The following is a 26,778-nucleotide window of genomic DNA, read 5'->3' on the forward strand; positions in this document are numbered from 1 at the left end:
ACTCTGTTGTCATTTCAGTTCTGTGTCTTGTCATATTTTAATCTACTTCTGGGTACATTGAGCATATTGCTTTGGAGTACAGTAATATACCTATAGAACCACACTACAGTGATTTGCAAATAATATCACCATTACTATGGCATTCTCCACTTGGAAAAGTACCTTACCTAGACAATTTCTCTTAAGGCAAGCAATAAACAATTTCATTAGAAATAGTTTTTCTTTTCAGGAGACATTTCACAGTTATTGTCAGTTTTTTTCTAAGTCATCTTTGTAAATTTGCAAGAACTTAGGTGATCGGTCTCCTTAGTTCTTTTGTATCTTCTACAATATGACTGCGTCTTTCTAAGCATCGAAATCAGATCCATCATGGGGCACTGTATGGACAGCCCTACTGTAATAGGCTTCTGTCTACCCCTTAAACATAACCTTAGAGAGTCAAGTGAATTATTTTTTGCAGCCTCATTCCTTATAAACTTTCTATGGCTTCCATGTGAGACTAGACTTGGGCTCTGCTGGGTAGACTGACTTGAGAAATAGCCATTTTGAACTTTCAAAACTAATAGGCAGGGAAGAATCTGCATCATTTGATATTGGATGACTAGATCCCACTTACATCTCTGATGACTTTGTTGTAGGAGTGAGAGACAGAGGAGAAAGAGCATGCTCTTTCCCCTGTCCTCATATTCACATGAGCCATTCGTGTCTGTGCCTCCCAGAAAACGTGAGGATATCTCCAGCTGGTGGAATAGCAGCCTCTTTGCTATTGCCTTTGACTTTTTATTCTGCTGCTTTTGAAAAGACTCTAAAAAAGGGGGAAGATTAAAGGAAAGCAGTCTACAAAGTACCTGAAAGAAACCAGGTTTTGGAGCTGAGATTATAAATATAAGCTTATAAACAAGAGCTCAGGATTCAGAGGAAAGAAGAAAGGATAAAAGAGCCAAGAATTCCTCTGTCCTCTGTCCTCAAAGGATGTAGCTTTCTTGTTAAAGGAAAAAATGAATAGAATGACAGTCTCTTGGCCCTAAATTGTGCAGAGAGGATATTGCGAAGGAGAAAGATGAACTTTCAGACACCTATGAAGTGCAGAATATTTTTCCCATCATGATTGCTTTTGATTGTGTGAATCCAGTGTTCTCATGGGCCTTCCTGCCTCCCATCTCAAGGGCAAGACTACAGCAGAAAAGGGGGAAATCACATGTCTGGGCTTTTCCTATAATTGTTCCTAGGTTCTCAGTCAAGCCAATTTTGAAGATAAGAAAGACATTTCTCAATGGACTTGTGCCTGCCAGCTGATGTCTTGCTTTCTCCTTTGTATGTGACACAGCTGTGCTTCCGCCTCTGTTTTATTGTCCCCTTCAGGTTAGCTCTGCATGCAGAGAATATGGTTTTCTACAGGAATCTAGCCTCTTCCAGCATTCAGCCCAAAGTTTCAGACTTGCTTAGAGAAACATGAATGAAGGACATTTTAGCATGATGAGAGAAGCTCCATGAAGGTTACAGCTCCCTTTCTTGAAGCTTCTGCTTCAGGAAGACTATTTTATATCTCCCCATAGTGCCCTGGTATAGTCAGTTTTCACCTTGGATCATCCTCCTTAAATAAGTCAGAGTTATTTTGCTCTACCCATCTTCAGTATTTTATCTCAGTTCTCACAGATACTAAGTTCTACTGGAATATATTTCTCATATACTATGCTCCTCCTGGTAAGATAGAAATTGTTGGAATGCTATTCTTGAACCATTAGGAAAGCTTTCTCTTATTCAGATGTTCATCACTGCTTTTGCTATTACCACAATAGCAAAGCATAATCTTGCCCCAAAGGGAGATTATCATTTTACAATCATAACTTTGGAAATGCCTGTCATGCAAAATGCTGAGGGCGTCTTTAATTATTATTGTTTCTTTCTGATAAGCAAGAAACTTAGACCATGAGATTGATTCCTGTGTCTATGTCACATGAACATTTTAATTACATGAAAATGGTTATTGTTTAAATTAGTGGGTACCTGGCATAATTCAGGCTTTGTAAGAACGAATGTCCCCTGGCAATCCACTGCCACAATCATTTACATTTCTATTATTCTCCTCATGACTAATATTTCCAAATAAGAAGCTGTAGGAAACAACAACAAAGTCTGAGAAGGAGCAATTTAGACTTTTTACTTTCTCTATGACTATTTCAAAACTTAAGAAGCCAACCTACAGGATGGTTAGGGATACTACTGAAAAGTACTTGTCATGTCTCTGAGTGGGGGTTTATGAAGAGAGGGACTCATAATTTATGAATAAGATGGAGAACAAAGAGGATCAAGTCACAAAAGGCTAATGACAGGGAGGATACCTCTAACTATGGGAACAGTTGTTGCCCTAAAAAGGTGTGTGGAAGTTAGATAGTAAGGGAGGAAATGAGGGCCCATAGATAGGGATTTGCAAATGTTTGCAAATTCCCCTAAAATATCTCCTCAAGTGACTGGGAATGCTCATATAGCACACAACTGTGAAGATATTTTGCTAATTTTGGTAAACTCCCAAGAATGATTTGATGACACCTGGCCTATATGTCAAGTATTTTACTTCTAACTAGTACTTTTCTAAATGACTGCTTTCGGCAAGTTGAGTAGAAGCTAAAATCTTTTTTAGAAGTAGGTTGAATATCATTTCAATAAATCCCCCGTTGTCTCCAGATTCTGAATGTATAGACTCAGAGCATCAGCTACTAACACCAATCTTGATCATTATGAATTGTTCCAAATCTGTCTTGTACTCTTAAAATGGATTTTTCAGAAAATTTTAGCGGTAATACATTCGCCTAATGCCAGTTCTAGCCACATGACATGGCTTGAAAATATGTAGGAGAGACTAGCTGCTGCTCGTTTGCTCACATTTGCACCAGTATGTTAGGAGGCGGTGAGAGCTGAAGGAGGTGGCAAGGGCTGTGGCAGGAGGGGTTGGTTGATGCTGCTAAGTGTTCAATTTTGTGTCTAGGAAGAGCAGGTGCACAATGGGAAGTACTAACTTATTTGCTCTCACCTCATTGATTTTTCAGTGAATAGACCCTGAACTTTTCCCACTTCATTCATAATGTCTATGTCACAGTCACCTCACCACTCATAAGGCATAAAAGTGAATGAAGTAAGTGTGGTTTTTTGGTTGTGATGAGTAGGGCTTGTCACTTGCTGCCTGACGGTCAGACTGAGTTGAGACTCTGGGAAGCTTTGGGTTCTTTGAGTTCTTTGACTGGCTTACATATTTGCTCAGCTGCTGGAGATTGCCTTGTTAGCAAGTAAGGGCATTGAGATCTGGTTAATTTTAAATCTTAAAAAATAAAAATAACCAACCTCTGAAATAGATCAGTGTATTTATAAAGCTTTCTTCCTTTAGCCACAAACCTGGACATTTTCTGGAAAGTGAACTATATGACTCTTTTTTGAAACAGGGTTTTTGTGGGATGTCTTTTAGCCTTGAAGATGGCACTCCCAATACATCATATTGTATTATAGTAGTTATTACTGGGAAATGGGGTGACCATTTATGTAGGTCCAATCCATGGTTACATTCTTCAACTGGTTATAAGAGGCCATCAACTCTACCCTCATCTTGGCTTACTGTCAAACAAAAGTATTCAGACTATATTAGTAATACAGACTATAGTAATCCATATATTGTTTAGGGCACAACCTCAGATTTTTTGCTACCAGGTATTCGTCAGAAGGTTGGTTGTGAGATGTGTATGTGTATATATATATATATATATATATATATATATATATATATATTTCATGAATTTGCAGTGGTGGTGGGGTGGGTCCTCCTCTGGCTTTAACCCCTTCATTGCTGGGAATCAAGAGGAAAATCTGAGGATTCCAGCTAAAACCAGCGTTGCAGAAGTGAAGACAGAACTCCAGGACTCAGCAGGCTCTGCTTTTCTCTATTCATACAGCACTCACTGTCCACTGTCCACACCCCCCCCTGCCCCCCACCGTTTTCTTGCCTCAGGGCAGGGCTAGGATGAGGCCAGCAAGCAGCGAAACACTGACCTCAGGGGTAGAAATTAAGGAGACCCCAGAAAAGCTAAGTAATCAAGATAAATAAAATTTGAATGCAATAGTTTTAAAAATCAGAATTAGTGCAAATATCCATGGATTAATACCAGTGCCTTGACAAGCCATACTGGAGTCTGAGGCAAAAAGAAAAATCAGTAATACTAATCCTGTTTTTATGTTTAAAAATCTGATCGTTTGTTCATCATAGTTTTTTTTCCTGTTTATTTGGTGCGTCCTTAAATTTTGCCCCAGGAAGCCAATGTCTCACTCTCCCCTGACACTAGTCCTGGCTCTATCTAGTCGAATCTGTTTACCTTTTATCTCTGTTTATATCAGTTACCACAGGAACACCAGGTCTCGTCCGCTGGGCTGGGCTGTCAGCCTCAGGTGATTCTCCCTTTGTCTCAGTCCTTCCCTCTTCTTCACTTTCAGTCTGCCTTCGGGAATTGCTAGTTGAGTTGGTAAGAGTTATATTAACAGCTTTTATCTTTTATATCTCCAAGCTCTTCTCTGAATGCTTTGTTTACCTTTAGCCTTGATTCTCCTGTTCTCCTTGTTATCCTCGCAAGTGGTGGATGTTTTCTTTCCCACATTTCTTATAACATTGGCCCTGGGATGCAGTAGCTGTCTTTGCTCATCATAACTGCTTCAGACTTTTTCTCCTTCTTTCTCCCTATAATCACTAAGTTTTGACTATTATGTGAACAAAACATACCCACAGACCACCCTTCACTTTTGTAGCCATTCACTTACCCAATATCCTTCCCCCTTATTCCTGGAAGATTTTAGCTCCTGGTCAACTATCCAGTTCCTCCACATTACTCAGTTATGGTCCTTGGTGGTTTCAATATCCATTTAGATGATCCTTCTAATAACTTGGCTTCCACTTCTATGCACATCTCCCCTTCAATGATCTTGTCCTTCCTCAGCCATTCACTCCTGTGACCATATCCTAGATGACATCATTACCAAAAAGGAGCATCTTTGTAGCCTTAATTTTAAGCACCCAATTTTCCAAACACCGCTTTATATCTTTCCATCTCATCTTTTCTAGTACCCCCAATTCTACAATTCTAATGAGCACGTTGGTATAATCATTGATTTTACCATTTTTTCTCCCTCGTTCACTACTTTCTTATGTCTATAGATGCTTTGTTTCCCAGGTTAGATGCTACCATTGGACATTAAATCTCTACTTCACATGTATACTCAACTTCCTCACCCATCTCACTTTATTATACTTACCTGACTAAATTCCAAACCTGCTTAAATCCTTCTCTCCAGCTATTTTGTCCCTGCAACTGCACAGCAAATGCAGATGGGGCAGCATACAAAGCCAGGCTGTGTGGTCTCACCTTAAATTCATGACATCTGATCTTGAGTGGACTCTCAGTGCTGCTGACCCATCCTCCTCTAAGGCTCTAGTTCACTCACTCTCAGCCTATTAGGCCAGTTTTTCCTACTTTTCCCTCTTTTCTAAACTCCTAGTTCTTCTACCCTCATTCTTAACTGATTACCTTTCTTTACTACACTGAGAAAATAATGCAAATCAGAAAACAATGTGTACAGATTCTCACCCCCACATCTGTCTACCTATGTCTACAGCCATGTATTATGCTTTCCATCTCCCGTGGATGAACTGACCTCATTCCTGGTAAAACTGAATCATCCACTTGTGCACCTGATCCACTTTCCTCTCACTTGCTCAAACTATCAGTCTAGACATTTTCTTCCTCCTCTCCTGATTCAAACATTTCCCCCTTTCTGCTAGATCATACTAATCTGTTACAAATATCTGCAATTCCTCTCATCGTTAAGCAAACAAAATCAAAACTAAAAATCCTCCTTAGATTCCTCGTTCTCTTTAGTCTCTTACCATTTCTTTGTCACCTTTTAGAAAATAGTAGTTAAAATCAGTATCTATGTCTGCTACCTCTGATTATGTCCAGCTTCCCTCTTGAACACTCCTCAGTCAGGGTTTTGCTTCCATCCACTGCTCTACCCAAACTGCTCTTTTCAAGGCACCAAATCCCATTCTTTTGTTAAATCTCATAATCAACTCTAAGTCTTGATCTCTCTTGACTTATCAGCTGCACTTGACCCAGTTGTCAACCTTCCTCCTTGAAATGCCTTCTATACTAGCTTCCTAGAACACTGCTCTTCTGGTTTTACTCCTAACTCATTGCTGCCCCTTTGCTTATTCCTATTTATCTTCTCAAACTTTAAATATTGGAGTACCCTTGGTTCAGTCCTCAGAACTCTTCTTCCCTTTCTCACACATTATCTTGGTAATGCCATTCAGTCTCATGGTTTTAATTACTACTTTTATACAGTAGAATTCCAAAATTTACCTTTAGCTCAGACATCTTTAGCCCATTTGAATATCTCATAAGCATCTGAAACTTAAAGTATCTTGAAGTAAATTCTCAAACTAGCCCCCTGTCCCATCCCATCCACAATGGAATCATTTCAGTCCTCCCCATCTTAGTAAATCATGACTTAATCCTCCAGTTTCTCAGGCCAAGAAACTGTGGCGTCATCTTTGACTCCTTTCTCTTACATGCCACATAGAATCCATTAGCAAATCCTACTTTGATATGTATTCCAAGTTTTAGGACTATTCAGCATTCCCATTGCTTTTATCTTGGTCCAAGCTAACATTCTCTCTTGCCTGGATAGTCTCCCTAAATAATATTCCTGTTTCCTCCCTTTTCCTCCCATAATCTAACTCAACACAGCACCCAAAACGATATCTTTAAAATATAATATCAGATGATATCATATCTCTACTCTAAACACCCCTTCACTTCTATCCTCCCTCAGAGTACAGCCAAGGCACTTAAAATGACATAGAAGGGCGTTTATGATTTGCCCTCCCACAACTTCCCTGGCCTCACCTGCTACTCCACCTCTGGCCCATTCATTCACACACTGCTGTCCTTCCCGTGCCAGTCATGCTCCCATCCTCTCTAGTCCTTTGCCCTTGTTTTATCCTCTGCTTTGAAAGTTTTCTCCAAGATATTGCAGGACTTATTTTCTCATCTCCTTCAAGTGTTGTCTTCTTAGTGACTCTTTCCCTAATGACCTTTTTCAAAATTGTATTGACCCGGATTTTCCCATTCCCTTTTCTTGCTTTATTTTTCTTAAAGCCAATCATCACAATTTAATGATTATGTTTTAAATTCTTTCTTTGTTTATTATTCCTTCTCTTCCCTTCCTCCATAAGCACAAACACTCGGCAAGAAGATCAATGAGGGCAGGGATATGAGTCTATTTTTTTCACTGCAAAAATCCAACACCACGAAAAATGCTTAGCAGTATTTTCAAAGAGCATTCTTTCAATGATTGGTTCAATAGATATATTTATCTTTTGTCTCTTTAGGACCAACACATTAGTTTTATTTTATTCATCTCCTTTAAGTCAATTTACCAGTTCATGGCACAAAAACACTAGGTGGAAAGAATAGCACATCTTTCTACTGTCAATAGTTTGGTAGGAAAGAAGCCTGAACATGTGCGTAGTACACAATTTTGCAATATCAGCTTATTTTCCCATGTCACACATCCATAGCTACAGTGCTTTTTATTAGTTGCTAGTGAATATTAATGCTTTAAAATTAAGGACATTTAGATATATATAGTCATCTATACTAGGTTTTCTAGATGATGTTAGGCGAGGAGTGACAAACTCAAATGTCTTGAGAGTTCAGGGGAAAAAATCATAAATTTGTGAACAGGAGCCACTGGAAAAATAGGGAGTGCTTGCCCAATCTGAAGTGAACAGCCCATACTCAGATTCAGCCAATAATTGCTGTCTAGTTATGTGGGTTCAATAGTACCACATCTTTAGGTTTTCAATAAAAGTTGGAAATAGAGATATCTATTTGAAATCTTCCCAGGTTTAAAAGCTGGCAATACCATTGGTGCACGCCAAGGATCTCTGCAAGTTGGATTTGGCTCCTGGGCCTCCTGCTTGCAGTTTTTGCTTTTAAGTCCTGTGTGCCCAGCTGGGTAGGCCCAACCCAGTCTTTAAATCCTGCTGATAGGCTGTGGGCAGAAAACCCCCACCTCCTTGCCCATGGCTTATGATATTTCCAGACTTTGAGCAAAATGGGTCCAGAATTTTTGACAGGCTCTAGTTTGTTAAGATGCCTCCAAGAATTGTAAAGAATATCTTCTCTGAATAAAGTTGGAATTTCCAGTTTTAGGTGGGGTTTCTAGTTTATTGTATTTTGTAACCTTGTCCCATTACCATGTGCTTTCTTCTCATCAACATAATTCTAGAACACTCATTCACTTGTCCATTCAGAAAATATTTAGTGGGGGTCTATTATGTGCCACACACTGTGCTGGGTGTTGTGTAGGTGCTCAATGACAAATGCTATTTGTTAGGACAGACAATCAATATCTGTTCTCTTCTTCTTTAATAACAGCACCAGTTTTATCTGGATGACAATGTATCTAGCTAAAGGTGAAATTTCCTCTGTTGCTTGCAAAGCATTGTGGCCATGCGACTAAGTCTTATCTAATGAGGTTGTTATGGATTGAATTGTGTCCCCAAAAAGATATGCTGAATCCCTAAACACTAGAACCTCAGAATGTGACCAGGATGTCCTGTGTCCTGTGAGGTTTTTATTTTTGTTTTTCTATGCTTGATGCAGGGGAGGCTTTTGTGAGCAGGAGAAAAATGACTAATTGTTGCTTGAGATTTTGTTAGAATTCAGTTTGTTAAAGCAATAGTTTAAAATCTGGTTTTCCTGAAGTTTTTGAATTTAATGTACAAATGTGATTATACTCTTTATAAATCTAGTAAACTTTAAAGATCGGTATTGGGGGGTGATAATTTTCAATCAATTCAAATTGAATTAAGTAAACTTATTTAAATAATCAGGCTCATTTTAAACTTAGTTTACTAAATTCCTTTAAATCTGTTAACATATGTTTAAATTCTTTCATCCTTTGATATTGCAAAAAACAAAGTACATTTGAGCATCTAGATACCTAATTCTAAACCTTGCCAGGGTTAAAAGATACTTTCCCATAAGGAAATAGCTTTATATTCCAGGTAAGTTGGAGTTCCTGTCCCAGGAGAACTGGGACAGTATTTTTGCTTGGATGCTGGATGGAGTGGATTGATTTCGCACCACTGAAAGAACATGAACTCTTGCTTCTAATTGCTTTTACAACAGCAGTTTTTAATCTAGACTCCAAATTCAGTTGATTTCTGAATTTGAAGAATTCAGATTTCAGTTACCTCTTACCAAATATTTGCTTTCTGGGTTTCAGTTACATCTTACCAAATATTTTTTAAGTGATTTGAGTGTACAATATCTCAGACAGGTTACGGATAACTTCTCTTCATCAATCTTTCTCTGATTAATTGAATGCTGGATTGTTCTCATCTTCTTCCCTGACTGGCCACAGCTCTTTTGTGGATATTAAAGATAGCTGCACCTGGATTCTTCGTATGTCCCATGGCTTGTTCTGTCTGTAAGATCACAACTTCTGAGATCCCTTAACTACAAACTCAGTCTACACACACTTCTTCACGAGTTAGTGTTTGTAACCCGCTGGAGAAGACTACCACAGCCTCAACCACTGTGGAAACCCGAGAGCCCAAGATTCTAAAAGGTAGGGAAAAGACAGGGAAACATAGATGATAACCTAATTGCCAACAGTATCTTTGGTTATGTACCAGCTACAGCCTCAGCTTCTCTAAATGTGAAACGCCTATCACAAGGTGTGCAGTAAAAACTCAGTGAGATCATAAGCTTGGCAAATGTATGAAATGTTTTTCACAAACAAAAGGCATAGAGCCCATGATAGCCATACTTATATTTCTTGTCATGTGGATATAAAATAATATTTTTTTAAAAGTAAACATCGAAACATCTAAGGTGTATTTGATTTTGTTTTTCTTTGAGGAAGATTTGCCCTGAGCTAATATCTGCTGCCAATCCTCCTCTTTTTGCTGAGGAAGACTGGCTGGCCCTGAGCTAACATCCATGCCCATCTTCCTCTACTTTATATGTGGGATGCCTGCCACAGCATGGCTTGCCATGCGGTGCCATGTCCACACCCGGGATCCGAACCAGTGAACTCTGGGCCGCCAAAGCAGAACGTCTGAACTTAACTGCTGCGCCACTGGGCCGGCCCTTGCATTTCATTTTTAAGAGATGTATTACGAATGAAAGAAAGATTGCATGGAAAACACTATACAACAAGAAGAGTCCTTTGAATTTTGTGAGTGAGTATAAATCACAGAAGGAAATAGTCTTGAGTAATAAAACAACCCAACTCTGCTAAATAGACTATGTGACACAAAATATGCATTGCTTCTGAAGTAAATTAAATATGACTTAGGAGAATGAGCTAAAACGACAATTTCTGGGACCGAGGGGCTAGAACCTTTTACAATAAATAAAATAAATCCTAACAACTGCTCTTTTTCTCCCCTTCAGGCCTTTCCTATTAAAGTGATAAATGCTTACAAAACAGATATCCAGCTACATAACCAAATAGATTGAATGTGACTGAGGGACATTTCACAACGGTATTTTGATTCTTCAAACTTTTGGAAACAAAACTACTTTCAGATAAAGAACAAAGTTTTAAGCCAGAATAACGTAGGGTGAAAAACATTTTAAATCCATGCCTTCTTTTTGAAGTTGCATCTTTTTGGATGCTTATGCTTAATCTCAAGAGTGAGTGGATTTACAGCCACAAGTCAAATGTTCAGAAGTCCTTGGCTGTCTGAGCCTGGCTGCCCTCACCCAGCTAGCTGGGCTATAAAACACCTGGGTTGATTCTACTTATTCTGGAGGGAAGGAGCAAAGCTGTGCAAAACAATATGAGGAAAGACTTCCCTAAGCAAATTGTGGTGAATTCAAAATTCCTTTTGTCTTCTCATTGTCCTTACGGCATCTGTTCTCTCTCAGCCTCCCATGGATTCCCAGTGCCCCCGTGATCGCAGAGTACGGATTGATGCTTCTTGATTATAGCACCGTTTCTTCAATCCATTGCTTTATTATAGGACTTGCCAACCTCACCATCTATATAGATTTGTTGGTTATCTGTGCTACTCTCTCTTTCCTCTGTTTTTCGATGAAAGTAGGCATTTGGAAATTGATCATAGGTGAAGGTAGCCTGTCAGTGTTTTAGTCAGCTTGGGCTGCTATAACAAAATGCCATAGATTGGGTGGCTTAGACAACAGAAATTTATTTTTTACAGTTCTGGAGGCTGGAAGTCTAAGATCAGGGTGCTGGCATGGTCTGCATCCGGTGAGATCTCTTCCTGGCCTGCAGATGACTGCCTTCTTGCTACATCCTCATATCGCAAAGCCGGAGGTGGGGGGGGGGCAGTGGGCAGAGAGTGCATGCCCTGGTCTCTGCTCTCTTATAAGTACACCACCCTATCATGGGAGTGCCACTCACATGATCTCATCCCAACCTAAGGCCCCACCTCCAAATATCATCACACTTGGGTTTAGGGCTTCAACATGCGCATTTTGGTGGGATACAAACATTCAGCTCATAGCAGTCAGGATATGAGTTGATCATTTTATTGTCTTTCGAAGGCAACCTATTAAAGTCTCTCCAGTACGGTCATGGCAGTACAGCAGGCAGAGGCAGAGAAATGAGTAAGTAAGGGAGATATTTAGCAATGGCCCTCTCTTTGGCCCTCTTCTAAATGTTTTTATCATTTAGGAGGCATTCACCTCTGTCTGGACCTGGCCCAGGATGTGTAGGGTTGAGTCAATAGAGGCACGACATCTTTTTCATCTCATAAACAAAGGAAGGGAAAAGCTCTGTTTGTCCTTATGCCCAACTACCCTTGCAGATAGCCATAGCAGGGACAAGGTGACTGCTTGCAACAGACTAAACCCCTGCACATCTCAGCCAGAAGTCAGCTATTCTGCTTCTGAAGAGGTAAACACGACCTCCTTATGATAACATTTCTTAAAGAATGTGAATGCTTTTTCAGTGTCAGCTTAAGCAAATGAGTAAGAGGATCTGGAGGATACAACATAAGGAGCCAGGAAGTGAGTGCCAAGAAGCATCTGAGCAGTGGGCTGGAGATTAGACTGGTAGGTCTGAGGGTAAGAGTGAGCAGCAGGAGAGACAAGCTGAACAAGCAGCGCCAGCAGAGTTGTCTAGTACCCACAGCAGAGAGCAGGCAGGGATCAGGAAACCAGAATAGAGCTGCCAAGCAAGCAGGGAAGGAGGCAACCCCAAAGCCAGTCTGAGGTCTCAGGAAAGGGGTCTGAAGACAGTGAGAATGGGAAAGTCAGGAGACCAGCACGTAGGGTCATAGGAATATGAACCAGAGCTGAGGGGAGGGACTCATTTAACTGACTTGCAAAGTCATTCTCTTGGCAGGAGGCAATATCCAAGAGTAGCAGGAAGGACACTAGGTGTCTCCAGGATGAAAGGGGGCCACTCAAAGGACAGTAGCTTTCTGGGAGTTAAACTCTGATGCTCTGTGTAGCTAATTCAGAGGAAACCTCATATCCCCTCCACCTTCCACCAGATATCAGTTACCAGGAGAACTGCCTGAAGAAAGCTGCATGATCAGAACATTCTGCCAGACCAGAGACACTACGAGCAATGTCCCACAGAACTGCCCATTTCTGAGAATCAGAGAATCTCAGAAGTGGAAGGGATCTGTGCCTGTGAGCAAACTTACTGGACTGAGATTTGTCCTTTTGATCTCCTGAAAAGCTTTCCTTCCTAAAAGACAAAACCCCAGAGCTCACTGGAAGAATCTTAAGCCTTATCCCTTTGTTTTCAGTATTGCTCTTTACCCAAGACATCCTGAAAGAAGAAAAGGAGTTATTTTGGACTGTGTTATAGTAGATTTGTTTCCCCATGTAAGGCAGGGAATCTTTGGTTTACTTTCAGCCCACAGACATGTTTCCTTTTGTATTCATTTCCCAGTAAGTACTAAGTACTAGTAAGTACTAAGTACTTTCCTAGTAAGTAGTAAGTACTGCAAAGTAGGTGGCTTAAAACAACAGAAATGTATTGGCTCACAGTTCTGGAGGCTAAACATCCAAAATCAAGATGCTGGCAGGACCGTGCGCCCTCTGAAACCTATAGGGGAATCTTTTCTTGCCTTTTCCTAGCTTCTGGTCATTCACTGGCAATCTTTGGTGTTCCTTGGCTTGTAGATGCCTCCCTTCACTCCTCTGTCTTCACCTGGTATTCTCCCTGTGTGTCTCTGTCTTCACATGGCCATCTTCTTTAAGGACATAGGTCATATTGAATTAGGGGCCCACTTTACTCCAGTATGACCTCATCTTAACTAATTTCATCTGCAAAGAACCTATTTACAAGAAAGGTCATATTCTTACATACTAGAGATTACGACTTCAACATATCTTTCTTGGGGGGACACAATTGAACCCATAGCACATTACGTGAGACTTTTATGGCAAGGTGTGAAAGCACTCTGGTTTCATCCCTGGGAGTCCCAACACAACATTTGGATTATATGAACTGAAGATAGAACTAATTTTATTTTTGCAGAAGTTTTTTCCAATGTAAGCGGAAGTCATTCTACAATAGTAGGATCCATGACCTCCCCTTACTGTTCACCCTGAATCCATAGTGAAGGAACATCTCACCAGCTCCTTCTATTAGAGGCATCAGTGGAGTGCACTCTTAGGTCTAGGAGAGTTCTACAATACTACAGAAAGGAATGGGATTTAAGGAGAGTTTTCAGGTTTCTCTAATTTGCTATCCTGAGAAGCTTTAGTTCCAGTTACCATTTAAAACTATCTAACATTGCTCTCAAGGGTTAGGGTCCATGAGAGATTGGCCACAGTGGTCTGCTAAGGGTTGAATTTTTCCCCCCAAATTCGTATGTTTAAGCCCTCACTCCCAGTGTGGTGGTTTTGGAGATGGCGTCTTTGGGAGATAATTAGGTTTAGGTGAGGTCACGAGGGTGGGGCTTTCTGACAGCATTAGTGCTCCTATTAGAAGAGACATCAGAGAGCTTGCTTGCCCTCTCTCTCTCTCTCCACCATGTGAGAACACAGTGAAAAGGCATCTGCAAGTCAGGAAGAAAGCTTTCACCAGAAACCAACCACATGGGTACCCTCCAGCCTCCAGAACTGTGAGAAAACAAATTTCTGCAGTTTAAGCCCCCCAGTCTAAGTTATTTTGTTATGGCAGCCCAAGAAGACTAAGGTACGCTCTATATTCTCATGCTTCCTCACCACTATGGCAACTTAAGTTCTCTGTGGGCAGAAGCTGGCTCTTTTATCTGTAATACACACTAGTGCTTTATAGTTAGCGTATAATCCCACATTTGTATTACACTACAAATATCCCTATTTTACAGGTGAAGAAACCAAGGATTAGAAAGATCTGATGAACCTAAGCTGAGTTCAAATTTCTCTCACAACCGCCCATCTTCCCCACTGCCCTGTACCTGATCTACTCTCAGTGTCTTGGACATAACTTTGTTAAATTGAATCCTGGTTTATTCTCTATAGAACATCATGTTGTGGGCAGGGTGAGACAAAAGAAGACTGTATGGGTTGAGTCCAGCGAGAATGCTGTGGTTGAGTTTTGTTGATTTTCCTCTGGGGTGCACCCGTGATGCCGTTATTACAGCTCTATGGCTATCCTTATCTCCTGAAATCTGTAGAGACCAGCAGAAGGCTGGAATGGGCAGGAGCAGAGATACTCACTGGCAAGGGCGGTGGGGATCAGGGAGGAGAGAATGAGTAGCGCTCGGTGATGCGGAGGCGGATGGGGTACCTAGAGAGAAGAACTGCAATTTCACAGCTTCATTATGTGCAGCAGGGCTTTTGCCCCTGCTGCGGTTCTGTTCTTTCATCTTCCTGATTTGTAAAGACCACGCACAGTTTCATTCTGGCTTATGAGCATGATGAATGTGTCCCAGAGTGGACGAGAAAATGGAGAAAAACTAATCAAGTGGCTGGAGGGCCTCGAAGTACAGATTAGCTCTAACAGATTTGATATTTTAAAAAGTCCATTATTATCTAGGTTACCAATTGCATTATTTTTTCTTCATGATAAATAACATCCCAAGCCTATGTTTTGAGAGAGAGTTAGCCAGAGTAACAACACTCTCCTTGCCAGAGGTGCACACTGGATCTTCCTTGGTTACTTTTCCTGAAGCTCAAAGAAGAAAGAGGAATTTTAATGGAATCAATAAGAACTGGGAGGTAGAGTCTAAAGTTAGCTATTGCAGAGTCTTTGAAGATTGGGTGAATATTCCACATTCTGGGAAAGCTGGGTAAATTGGTAGTGATTCTTTATTGAGTGTCACTGTTTGTAAATCATGGTGCTAGGTATCCTTGGGCAACGTGGAGGGAATGAGGGCTGTTTCAACCACCTAAGAATTTACAATCTCCAGGTGGAAGGGATAATTTAGAATCAGTGGAGCTGGGAGGACTTCTTTTAAGAAGGAAATGTTAAGGACCATTGAGAAGAGAGGTTCATCAAACATAATGTGCCTGTGGACTCCTTAGGTAGGTTGTTAATAATATAAATTTCTGGAACCCACCCCAGACTCTAATGCAGTATATTTGAGGATGGAATTTTTATAATTTATCTCTGATGGTTCTGATGCAGATGGATACAGCTAAGAAATCTTGGTTTAGGAAAAAAAAGAATTTTATGGTTTAACTGAAAGAGGCCATTCTAAGCAACATTCTAAGTACCAAAAAAGTGGCATAAGCAGGGGTAGAGCACCAAAACATGCAAGGCTAAAGAGAGAGAAGAAAAATGCAAGGGGAGGGGTTAAAAAAACTTAAACTCAGGGGCAGGCCCCATAGCCAAGTGGTTAAGTTTGCACGCTCCACTGCGGTGGCCCAGGGTTTCGCTGGTTTGGATCCTGGGTGCAGACATGGTACCACTCGGCAGGCCATGTTGAGGTGGCGTCCCATATGCCACAACTAGAAGGACCTGCAACTAAGATATACAACTATGTACTGGGGGGATTTGGGGAGATAAAGCAGAAAAAAAAAAAAAAAAGATTGTCCACAGTTGTTAGCTCAGGTGTCAGTCTTTAAAAAAAAAAAAAACAAACTCAGACACCACCATGTAAAATTTGGAATGCTTTATTAAATTCCAAAATTCCTAGTCACCTCTTACTGTTTCTTTGGTATTTTCCTAACTTCAGCCCATAAGATAACAATTTTTTATTATCTAAATATTATCTGTTTTTACAATTTTTCAATTTCTTTTTTTGTTGTTTTGCTGAGGAAGATTCACCCTGATCTAATGTCTGTGGTCAATTTCCTCTCTTTTGTTTGTGGGTTGCTGCCACAGCATGGCTGATCAGTTGTATAGGTCTGTGCCCAGGATCTGAACCTGCGAACCCAGGCCCCTTGGAGCAGAGTGTGTTGAATTTAACTACTATGCCACTGAGCTGGCCTCACAATTTTTCAATTTTATTGTTAGAAATACAGTCACCAGGGGCTCAGTGACAATCTTCCTCAAGAAAAAAGGAAGATTGGCAACAGATGTTAGCTAAGGGTGAATCTTCCTCACAAAAAAAATAATAATATAGTCATCAATTTCGCAAAGCTTGATGTTACAGAACTGGAACAATAACTTCTCAAGCACTGTGAGCTGCTAGATTATTCGGGAGGTAACTATATTGCGTCTTTTTTTAAAAAATCACTTTATTGAGGGGCTATTAACCCCGTGGCCGAGTGGTTAAGTTCGTGCGCTCCGCTGCAGGCGGCCCAGTGTTTTGTTAGTTCGAATCCTGGACGCGGACATGGCACTGCTCATCAGACCACGCTGAGGCAGCGTCCCACATGCCACAACTAGAAGAACCCACAACGAAGAATACACAACTATGTACCGGGGGGCTTTGGGGAGAAAAAGGAAAAAATAAAATCTTAAAAAAAAATCACTTTATTGAGGAATGATTGTCATAAAAAATGATGAACATATTTAATGTATGCAACTTGATGAGTTTAGAGATAACTATACATCCATCCTCTCCAAAAGTTTCCTCCTGCTCTCTTTATTAGCATTATTATTACTATTATTTTGTCATAAGAACACAACATAAAATCTATGCTCTTAGTGAAGTTTTCAGTATATGTGATGGTTAATTTCCTGTATCAACTTGACTAAGCTAACGCCCAGATAGCTGGTAAAACATTTCTGGGTGTGTCTGTTCAGATCATTTTGGAAGAGATTAGCATTTGAACCTGCAGCCTGAGTAAAGATCGCCGATGCAAGAGGGCATCACCCAATCCATTTAGAGTCTGAGTTGAACAAAAAGGTGGAAGAGTGAATTTGTTCTCTTTGCTTGAGTGGGACATCTGTCTTCTCCCGCCCTTGGACATCAGCGCTGCTGTTTCTCAGGCCGTTAGACTGAGGACTTGCACTGTCACCTGTCCTGGTTCTCAAGCCTTTGGACTCAGACTGAACTGCACCACTAGGTTTCCTGGTTCTCCAGCTGGCAGACAACACATCATGGGACTTCTCTGCCTCCAAGATCACATCTCTCTCCCTCTCTCTCCCTAGATATATATCTAAATCTATATCTATATCTATGTCATTTTGATATTGATATATATAGATACAGATATATCTTCTACTCTTTCTGTTTCTCTGGAGAACCCTGACTCGTATAGTATACAAAACAGTATTGTTAATCATGGCACCATACTCTACATTAGATCTCTAGGGCTTATTCACCTTGCGTAACTGAAATTCCATGTTACAATTTAATGCAATCATTGCTGCTACTGCTATTGTTTTGCTAGCTATTTTAATGCTTTTGAAGTCAGAGACTCTTGCTATTCTTCTTTACCTGACATGGGACAATATTCATCAAATATTTACTGATTATTTGGTTGGGAAGTATGGCACATATGTGTGAGGCTGACTCACTTCCACAGGTTTAACCAAAGTTACCACTTTGCTTTCCTATTTTTTATCATTCGTGTCCTTTAACTTCCCTTGCGTATTTTTCATCTCTTTATTCACTTGGACTACATTCTAGATGGCTTCCCTAGGTATTTCCCAATTTATAAATTTTCTTTTCAACTGTGTCTAGTCTCCATTTAAGCATCTATTGAATGTTTTAAAAAATTTGAAGATTAAATATTGTTTATATTTGAATATCTATATTATTCCTTTTCAGATTGGTTTGTTCTTTTTTCCATAATATTCCATTCTTGTTTTACACATTCTTTTCTTTCCTTTATTCTTTTTTGATCATTTGAAATCTATTTTAAGCTCCTTTAAAATTTCCCTATTTTCCTTCAATTTGTCAGATATGGTTTCTCTGATTTTTTGCATTTCTTTCTGTATGTTTCCTTATGTCTTTGGACATATTGTTAATGAGATCATTCTTTTAGAGTGTTAGTTTTCATAGGAATCCTACATATGCCTTGAGTCATGCAGGCAGCATGATGCCGCAGTTCAGGATATCTTATGAGATTCACTGATGGTAGATCAGTTCTTAAGTTAGTTTTTTGTTCAGCATTTCTTCCTCATTTTGGTGGTGTAATTTTGGTCACCTTGCCCATGTTTGGCACAGGCTAAGGACTCTAATTCCATTCAGAGCCCAGCTTGACGCTTATCCTGGGCCTGTGGATCCAGATTTTCTGGTCCCAACTCACAAATTATGAAATCCTTTCTTCATTTTTAGCTTTAGGTAGCAATGCTTATTTCAGGCACAAGGTCTTATGGCTATTACTCCTGTCTCTGCCCAAACGTTAGAACTCTAACCCCTAAGGTGTGTATCTGATCTGGTTATCCCTGTGGGTGGTGAGGAATTTCTCTCTTGCTTAGCATCTTTTCTTTTTATGATTATCCTCTTTTATGACTTTCCTTAAAGAAATTTTGACTTTTCTCCTTTTGAAGTCAGCTGTTTCTTTCAGCTTTCTGAAAGTTATTTCATGCAAAAGTACGATGCATTTGTAGCAGGATGAAGAGATATTTATGTCGGCTTGGACTGCCATCTTGTCTGGAAGACCTGGAGGATTTTATCATTATTCCCATTTTGTTGATGAAGATAGAGGAGGCTGGGGTCAGCTGAGCCTATGTGAGAAGTGCAAACTTGATGTTACTGAAGCACTCTTTATATCTGCCAGTTAATGAGTGAGTGAATTTAGGGGAAGCAGAGGAAGTCTTATAGGAAGTTGATGGTGAGGAGGTTGGTGGGGAATGACAAATGCAGGTTATAAGAGTCATGAAAGCAGGAAGTACAGTTTCTAATATATTCAAGGGCAGGCCAGAAACAATGGACAGTCATGATATTATACTACAAAAGGGAGAGGTGAGGAGAATCTAACTAGAGCAGGCCCGCTCTGCTAAATGTCTCCAAATTCTAAACCTTTCAAACAATATGTTGGCAAAAAACCACGTCCGCTAACTAAATTCCAACTGGCTGCTATTTTGCCACCTGAGAAGTAAATAATTTAGACTTTGTCTTTTAAGCAGTGGGCTAGAGAGTATAAAATCCCTCCTTTGAAGTCCGTCCATTCTCTTACTATAGTCAATTTTTATAGCAATTATCAAAGTGTAGTTTGCATTCCATGAGCACATACAAAGTGAGGGTTGGGGGAGGTTGCCAAATATATGCTAAACAATACGAGATACCGTATTAAATTGACCCTTTGACAATATGGGTAACATGCTCATAAAAATTTGAAAGTGTCTCTCTTGTGATTTGCAGACCACAGGGAATAAACAAACATTGTTTAATATGTAATTAAGTTTCCAAGAGACAGATTTATTTTCTCTGGTAGAACCTCAAGGTACAAAAGCGGGAAAATAAAGAGATGGGAAGATGTATGCTGATTCCATGGACCTCTTTGAAAAGGGAAAGCCAGGCTAGGACAAGAAACCCAGAGTATTACAGGGACAACCTTGATGAGATATGGTCAAAGTAGGGTACCAGAGGGTGGGGGTGTTCATTATCCCTTTCTTTTTTTTTTGGCAGCATGACCATTTGGATCTTTTTCAGCCTTTGGAGGGTTAGGCCTTTTCATTCTCTTATCCTAGGGTGAAGGGTCTCAGCATGTGGTGCCTAGGCCAGCAGCATCAGCATCACATGGAAACTCGTTAGAACTGCAAATTCTCAGTCTCCCTCTCAGATTCACAGAATCAGAAGATCTTTGGGTGGGGTCCAACAATATGGGTTTTAATAAACTCTCCAGGTGATTCGGATGCATGCTGACATTTAGGAACAACTGTGCTAGGGAAATAAAGTTTATATCGTAGACATTCCTGCATCTTTAACTGATATGGAGTGGATGGAGCCATGAGTATTAAGCAGAGCTTCAAAAACAGCCAATCTGGACCACTACTACTACTACTAGCTGGTTCTTATTGAATACTTAACTACTTTTCTAAGTATTTTATATGCATTGACCCACTTAGCCCTACAGAAACACTATTATTATTCCAATAGTATACAGTAGAAAAATTCCAAAAGCTCAGAGAGGTTGGTAACTAGTCCTAGGTCACACAGTATTAGCTGCATACCAAATCCATTCTTGAGCCTTTTCCTATCAGGAAAATTCAACTTGGACTATTCCTTAAGTGAGAAATAAGCTTCCCCTGCGTTTGAAGCATAATATACTTTTGAGTCTTTTTTCTTTTTTTTTCTCTTTTTACTACAGCCTGGGCTCTCCTAACAAATATGTGCAAGAAAATGGCAGAGCTTGTGTTTGAGTGCAAATAGTTTGAGTCTGGATTCTATGCCCTAACTCTAACGTTATATTCTCCATCTGGAGCTGCTGGAGATGCCAGAAATGTACCTGAAGGACTTCATCCTGTTTTTCTCTTATCTTGTCTATTGATCTCTGACCTAAATTAAAGCCTTCAGTTTGATGATTTTATGCAGCATTAAGAGCATTGTGCTTTATACAAGAACATGAATATTTATTTTCCTTTAACTTCTTAGGGTGTTTATTCGGCAATGTCTCTTTCTGTCTTAGAATATATATTGTTACACTAATTTCTTAAAAACCTCATATTATTTTGCTAAATTATTGCTTTTCTAAATTCTTGCCTGTCATGTTGACTCAATTCTAAAATCATTTTCCTTCCTCACCCACACCCCCAGAGAATTCTCACTAGACTGTCTTATGGTCCTTATGCTCTTTTTTCCTTTATGTGATTTTTTATGTCTTAACTCTTCTGTAAGTCTCTTTTATCCATATTAAATGAAAATAAATATCTCCCATTTTATTAATATAGGTTCCCATGATTAATTTCAACTGTATTTGATAGGCTTTTAAAAATTTGGTAAAAATTCATATATGTGTAAAGGCCAGAACCCCCAAATTGCTCATTAATTTCCTCTAAGTTAGTTTTGGCCAATAGCACTGAAATGTATATCTGTTTACAGAGTTTGGTATCAAACATGCCTACAGTTTTGCGAAGGCAGCAAACACACCACAGAAGAAAGATGGAATAGTGGAAATATGCTCAACAGAGACAGAGCTACTCTTGGCATTGCATTTAACAACTGTGTGAGACTGGGCACGGCACTTAGCATCTCTGGGGAACAGCTCCTCCTTTGTGAAATGACAGACTTAGATGATTCCTAAAGTTCTTTCTAGCAATAAAATTCTATGATCCTCATTCTAAGCCTGAAGGTTAATTTCAATGACATTTTCTGCTGGGCCAGATTTCCCAGAGAGAGGCCCTGATGCTTAAATTTGCAGAATCGAAGGTCAGTGTATCAGTCAGGGTGAGCCCAGTCAAGTGGAACCCATTCTAAATTGTTCAGCAGAAGGAATTTAATATGAGGGACAAGGTTAAAAGGTTTGGGAAGAGCTGAAGGGGCAATAATAGGAAACTACTCCTAGCCCCTGAGGGGAAAGAGACAAAGGGGGAAGGTGCTGTTACCAGAACCCAAAATAAGAGCTACCTGGAAAGAGTTGGGATCCCCATGGTAGGGGTCTTGCTAAACCCTGGAATCATGGAATCATGATTGGAGGAGTTCCCTGAATGAGATGGAAACATAGTGGGAGGTGCTAATTGAATGAGCCTGAGCTACAAAGAGATACAGCCAATGTCAGAGACAATTCTCAAAGTAGAGGCATGAGAAAAATTCTATGGCTTCTCCCCTCCTCTGCCCCATTTAATCTCCTTCCAGAGCCTCCTGTTGGTCAAATTTAACTGGAAGTCAGTGGACAAAGAATCCTAGCAAATGTAGGTTGAAGGCGTCTGTCCCCTATAACAAAGAACTCAAGAAGGAAAAGTTTTAACGGATTGATAGAGTGAATACACGGCATCTATCACAGAAGCCCTCACTTCTATTTTCAATGCGTTCCTTTTCCTAAATTCCAGCATGATTGACCATGTGTTCCTCAGCCCCAATTCTGATTAATCAGCTATGGCAACTGTAAACCAAAGACACCTGCTCCCGGATATTCCCCCATAACTCATGTCAGCCTAGTCACCTCTACACCAAATACTGTAGGATGCAAATCTTCCTTGAAGGGAGCCAGAATAAAGAGATTTGTCCTGGAGCTGGTTATCAGGAACAAGGCTCTTTCTGTGGAAGAGAAGCATGGACCTTCTGTGGAAGCAGGAGTAGCATGTCACTCCATCTTCACAGACAGAAGCAGGTGTAAGAAAGACAGCTAGATGTGGTCACGGTGGGGCTTTCTCGCTAAGAGCACCAAGGAAAGCACCCTCCAGGGCTGCAAGAGTAAATAAAAAGCCATAGTGCCTCAGCTGAATTGGATCAAGGAGATTCTTCTTTTTTCCAGCTTCCCACCAACCAGTAATTAGGTCCCACAGTCCTAGACATTCTTGACATAACTGCCCCCCTCATCCTTCCCCTTTTGACTCACTTGAACTTGGTGGCATGATTCTCAACTGACTTAAGGTAAATACTCAGTCTATAGCTTAGGGCTTCTCAACTTTGATGCATATATATATTTCCTGGGATTTGATTTTTGAGATTCAGATTCTAATTTGGTAGGTCTGGGCTGGGCTTAAGATTCTGTAGTTCTAGTAACATCCCAGGTGTTGTCGATGGTGTTAGCCCCACAACTCACTAAGGTTTTTTTGTTTTGTTTTTGTTTTCCTTTTGTTGTTTTTCGAGGAGGTATTCTTTAGAATTATGGTCAGGAACCACATTCTAAAAACCCAAAACGAACCCAAAGCAACAACAAAGCTTGTGTGCCTGAGTGAGTGTGGAATCTAAACCACTGTCTCTGATCGTTTCACTCTGTCTGAGGAACTCGAAGTGGCCTGGAAGTCACGTAACTGATGAGACTGGGTGATGATGGCTACCTTGGAGGAAGAATGCGGATGCTTCACTTCACTGCACGGTGGCTGTGTTTTAATAACTGGCTAGAGAATATACTGCAGGCAGAGCAAATAGGATAGAAATAAACTGACATGGGAATAACTCTAGATGAACTCATGAACCATGTCGATTCCCCCAATTTACTGTCACTTGCTTGGTGCCTGTCAGAGCAGCCAGCTGGTTTTCCTCTAGGACACTGTCAGCATATCCAATTCTGTTTTCTCTCCTTCCACAGACATTATGATGATTGTCCCCAAATGGAAGAATCTGAAAGACGAATGTCTTAAAATTGGAGATTCCTTCTTAACAGTCGTGAGGGAATTCGACAGTCGTAAATGTCTGAAAATGAGCTTACATTATTTCTCAGGGTATTAGTAATGGCTCATAGATTTGCATTTGTTTTGATCAGTGCTGTCTCTACTTTGAGGAGACAGAAGTTTCTTATCTTCTTGTCTATTTTCTTGGACTTTCTAGATCTTTTAAAAGAAACTAATAAATTATTCCATAGGGAGCAAAGAAATGGGATGCCATTTCTATTTCATAGTCAGACTAAAGAAAGTGATTAGCAAAATTAGTGGGATTAGTGAAAGAGAAGAGTTGGTCAGATTCCTAGGGGAGAAACAAACAAATGAGGAAACAAGAAAACAGAAAGCAATGATGAACTGGGAATTGCCCCAGGATTAAGAAGAGACTCTCAGGGCGTTAGGCTCCTTTCCTCAGAATTCTTAGCAGTTTTGAGGTCCTTTGTTGACTATTAAAGGGATTATATATACCATTGGTGACTCTATGCCTGAACAGATTTATTTTTTTCTCTTTATCTGATTAGGATGTCATTCTTTGGAAAGAAAAAGGCGACTCTGGGAAGTCAGCTTCAATTTCTTCTTATGTGAAATCAGATAACATTCCTCAGTCTCAGGACAGTTTTACTAATTGAGTGTAAAAAATACAAAAAATGCTTCGCATTTTGACTTGCACCTACCATATCCTCAAGAATTTTCAACAATCCGTGCGAGTATTCCATAGGCTTCTGTCTCTGACTCTGCCTCATTGAATCCTGAGGACATTCTTATGAAGTAGGTCTTGTCTCCTTTTGAAAATGCCTGCCTGAACTGAAGCTTGGAGAGGTGAGGGGATTTGCCCAAGGTCACATAACTGGGAATTTACAGAATTGGGTTTAAACGCCAATTCTCTGATTTCAAATCCTTGCTCTATTCTGTTCACTACTCTGCCTTATATCTGCACGCTGCTAAGAGGCAAATGCTTAAGGCATTAGGGGAATATTCTTTGCGGATCTTGGAGCAGGATGTTACATGCATGGTGGATGAACTTCTCTCAGTTCTGACGCCTAGGGGTGGTCTGATTATATCCAGACCTCTTAAACATAAACTTTCTCGGCTCATCTCTGGACCAGCGATGATCAATTTCATTAGTATTTTGTCATTTGTTTGTAGATCTATTGATTTCCCTTAACTGTTCCCTGTCTAGGTTCCGGTCACTTATTCTGCTTTTAATTCAGCTGGCTGATCCACTGTTACAGTTTTGTCATCCCTTCCACACACTTGCCTACTCTTCAACTTTACTGAACTGTAATTCCTTCATATAAAGACTAGCATGGTTTGTTTCCTTTGCTTTTTCTGCTCTCAGCACCATGCAGGATTGATTACCTTTAGAGTTGGGTTGAGTTAACTCCATTTTATTTGTCTTTTGAGATGTGTCTTTAATTGCTAAAGGGACTGCCTGCTATTTCTTTTCAAATTATACTGAAATTGCTTACTGAACTACACTACAACTACCTGGAGGCAAATTTGGTGGAAAATATTTTATGTTACTTCCTGAGCCCCGTAATGAAACATGCTATGTTTGTTTCAAGCTACCAAAGCTGGCTTCAGTCCTATATAAAGTTTCTAAAATTCTTTTCTAGCCAAACATTTAATTGTTCGTATTTTTAAAACTGCCAGCTAGGTTCTTCCAACTGTGCTTGTGAAATATTTGATCTCATTTAGAAGCAAATCACTCATGCCCTCTGCCAGGGGACTATCGTTGAAAAAAATAGGACTCATATCCAGTGAGGTGCTGTCTCCCCTTATGTGTGGAATTCTTAATATGATGGGTTAAGTGCACGCCCTGCCTGCTTGGATACCATATTGCTTATTGCTTTCTGGTTGGCAGAGGAAATCCCTTTATCTGCGTTTACTCTTCCGTTTTTGCCTGAAAGACCAAATACTGCCTTCAGGCTCTGCCACATGGCTGTGAGTTGGATTTGGAATCTAAATGTCCTCTTTACCTTCAGTTTTATGAGAAACTTACAAAAGGAGACACTGGAATGGAGTTGGTATGAGATCTATCTGGTGCTCATTTGCATGAGCAAATGTCTTGAGTATCTCGAACTTGCCTTCTCCCACATTGCCCTCTTCTGCTGGTTTTCCTCTCAGTTGAGTCTTTGTGGTGGTGAACTCCCTGCTCACTGACATACGGCATTGCACATAGTTAGGTTACTTTCTGGGAAGTAGGTAATATTTGTGGTTGCAGAATGTTGGGGATGTGTTACAACTGGCGGCAAAGTGAGTGGCCAGATCTAGCTGCAGATGTTACCAATTAGGGCCAGTGTCATTTTCCACAGCTGTGGGCCCTAAAACTCTCCCACCTGCAGGTTCAGAACTATCTAATCATTAAACCAGTGAGAACCTGATCTGATGGGATATTTGCAGCTTCTTTCTTTCTGGATAAGAAAGTTCTAGAAAAGGTTTGTTCTTCCCATGGATATCCCTGTCTCCTGGCTTGACTTCTGCTTGGGCCTCTGGCATCTAGCTCCCATTCCAGTCACCTTCTGGGCCTGGCCTTGACTCTCAGGAGTCCTAAATCCTTGGCCTGGCTCTTGGACACCAGGGATGGCCTTGGCTTTGGAAACCTCTTTTAGAACCACCCACCCATACTCCTAGCTATGGCTTGGATTTCTACTTGCACTAAAAACTTCTGCCACCCGGAGCTATGCCTTGCCCTGTGTCTTCAGGGCAGGTCTCTTGGACCTGAAGACTGGCTCAGATTGAAATTAAGAGCACTACACCTCTTGGGCTTGGTAATCTATGCTCTTGGGTCCTCTCTAGCATGGGCTAGCCATTTATTTCTGTCTGATTTTTCACCATTCTTTTTCAAAACTGCCCTTAGTTCATGATTTCTTGCTGACTGGGACTTCCAGCATGCCACTTTTTATTTAGAAAGGTTTTTCACATTTGTAAAATCATCTGCTGTGTATGTACAATGGATTAATAGTATCGCACGCAAGGATAAAGTAAAAGAAAAATAGAATTTTAGCATTTTCTGATATCTTAATTTATTTCCATCTATCTTTTTTCTGACTCTTCCCCAAAATTATCTTTAAGACCCCTATGTTCATTGCGGCATTATACACAATAGCCAAGACTTGGAAGCAACCTAGGTGCCCATCAAGGGACGAA

Source organism: Equus przewalskii, chromosome 14, assembly GCF_037783145.1.
Source record: "Equus przewalskii isolate Varuska chromosome 14, EquPr2, whole genome shotgun sequence".
Taxonomy (NCBI): Eukaryota; Metazoa; Chordata; class Mammalia; order Perissodactyla; family Equidae; genus Equus; species Equus przewalskii.